Source organism: Acyrthosiphon pisum, chromosome A1 (genome assembly GCF_005508785.2).
Source record: "Acyrthosiphon pisum isolate AL4f chromosome A1, pea_aphid_22Mar2018_4r6ur, whole genome shotgun sequence".
NCBI classification, from domain to species: Eukaryota; Metazoa; Arthropoda; class Insecta; order Hemiptera; family Aphididae; genus Acyrthosiphon; species Acyrthosiphon pisum.
The window spans coordinates 131,028,214-131,030,956 of NC_042494.1; positions in this window are offsets into that span (position 1 = coordinate 131,028,214).

Below are 2,743 nucleotides of genomic sequence, written 5' to 3' on the forward strand. Positions count from 1 at the left end.
TCAAGCCAATAATATATTTCCTATATTCAAACTTTGAGAAAACGTCCTCAACAATGGAAATTGTGGATTGAATACCGTTACAACAAAAATGTCAAATAAAATTCCCAACAATATAGTTCACATACAAGAACTACCGACACTCAATTCATTGATACGCGATATAAAACTTAAAGAAACAAAAAACAATGATAAAAACACAAAAATTGAAATAAATAAAGTAAAAATCATTTCGATCGAAAATCATACAAAAAGAAATGAAGAATTAACAATATAGGTACCCCAACACACCAATTTGTACACAAAAAAAAAAACACTCATTGATGGACCAAAAAAAAAAAAAAAAAATAATAAAAAGGTCAAACAAACCAACATCCTTAAAAATACAGAAATCATCAAGTTCTACAAATCACAAATCACATAACAATTGTCAAATAAACCAATAAACAATAAAAATACTCACTCTGACAAGTATCGAAACTATTTATTATAAAAAACAAAAAAATATTAATTATGTAATCTTTAAAGTTTTCAATGGGAGGCGGGGATGAACTAAAGGCGCGTCCAGACGGAGCAGCTTTTGCCGCGCAGCACGGCTGTGCGGCATGAGTATGAATACATAAATACATTTTCCGCGGCTTTTTTTGATGCCGCGAGGCAAAAATTCCGATCGGCCTAGGTGGTCTACATCAAAGGAAAGCCGCATGTGTGTGACGTATTTTCGGCAGAGCCGCGCGGCATCAGTACTTATTTAATACTTTTTCGGGTTTTTAAATTATTTTTTAAGTAATTAGTAGCTGAACATTTTTTTGTCAAATGCATCACTGTGTGGACGCGAATTTGCCATGAAAGATTACGAACCCTACGCTTATTTATAGAAGTGTTGTAATTTGTAGGGTTTGTAAATTGTAGTGTACATCATTTTTGAACGAGTATTAAAACAATTATCGTCATAAGCGTGTGCAAAACGGTGCTTCACTGTACCAGAAAAATTATTTTAAATTCACAAGTAAAACTGTAAATGTTTGTTGTTTTTTATTCTTGTAGCATAACAATAAAAAGTCTGAAATTGAGTTATATATACTTTATACATGTAGGTACAATATAATCCACTGTTCATAAACTCGAATAAAAGTTATAACTTTAAACTTTGGATAAATTAAAATAGCAGGATACAATTTTGATTTTCAAAGTAGAATTTTAATAAATAAATTAATAGTAGTAGATAAAACCATAGCGCTATTGAAGCATTGTGGCATATATGGGGCATATATTGACTTGTCCCCACTAATTTCATTTCAACCCCCCTCCCCTATTTATTTAAATATATTCATTGATTCAATAATCAGTACGTAATAAAAAACTTATGTTGATTTAATAAAATTTAGCCATGGCCAAATCAGTTGTCCATATTGTGATTATGGATATAACATTAATATGTGTGGATTATGTACATCCGAATACTGAACCACAATAAGAGAAAACTGATTAAAAAAGAGTTAAATAGATAACTCAAAGAGCTCTAATATTTAGCATATTTTGAGCATTCGAAAATAATCGGAACTTACATGATAATAATTTTCTAAGAAGATTATTAACATAATAAAAACCCGCGATTTAGATTGCGGTTTTCCGGGTCACCGGGTTGGTTACAATTTTTTTTTTTGTGGTTACAAATTGTTACATAAAAGATTACATAATACCAATCGGTTTTCAAGTCTAAATTTTGACCTTGGGGTGCCAGGGTAACACACCTGAAAAAAGAATGTGAAAATCTGTTTTCTCATTTACTTATGGTAGGCAGATAACTATATAATAAAATATTTTTATAAAATTATTAATATTATTATTATTTATCATATTTTTACGATTGTAAACTTATTATACCTAGCCAACTTTTATATTAATTATTAGGTGCCTGTCGCCTGTGTACTAAGATTTAAAATCATAAACTAATGACCTTTGTCAGACATAATATATAGGTCATAACTCATAGGTAGTTATACCTATGTAGTTTTTCCTGCAAAGGGAAAAAAGAAAAAAAATCTATAACACCTAACCAACTGTGTCATCAATTAGTGAGTGCTAATGGCTACGGGGGTTTCCGTTTTCCGCCAAAATGACCCTCGTCCGTTATCACCATGGCCGTTTTCCGCCAAAGGTTATATTCCGATTTCCGCCAAAAAAAATAATACATTTTTTTTGAAAACCCCTGAACTGAATCCATCAAATAGTAATGATTACAATGTAGGTACGCTCTATTATTATAGCTATGATTATAGCGATATCCGCGGAGAATTGACGGATTATTGTTCCCCATCAGTCTGCACCTGACAGTTGAAACCGCGTTCTATGAAAACGTTAACATAAAATTTAAAAAAGTTTCTATAATGTCGGAGAATATTGAAGTAATAACCAGTAACCGTGGTAATATTATGCTTATATACAAAAATTTTAAATTTATACATGCGTATACATGTAAAGACAGCATTACTCGATGGAGGTGCTACGAGAAAAAATGTACTGCTAAAATTTTTACAAAAACAAATTACGTACTAGTGAAGGTTGAAGGAAGTCATGCAGCAGATCATAGTGCTATCGATAGATGTCTAATTGACAGACAAATTATCAATTCAGCTTGTAAGCGTAAAGCGGTAGAAGATGTAAGTATGAGGCCCGAAAAAATTATTTTACGGGAATTGATGAATTCAGTTCAGGGGTTCTCCAAAAAAAATGTATTAATTTT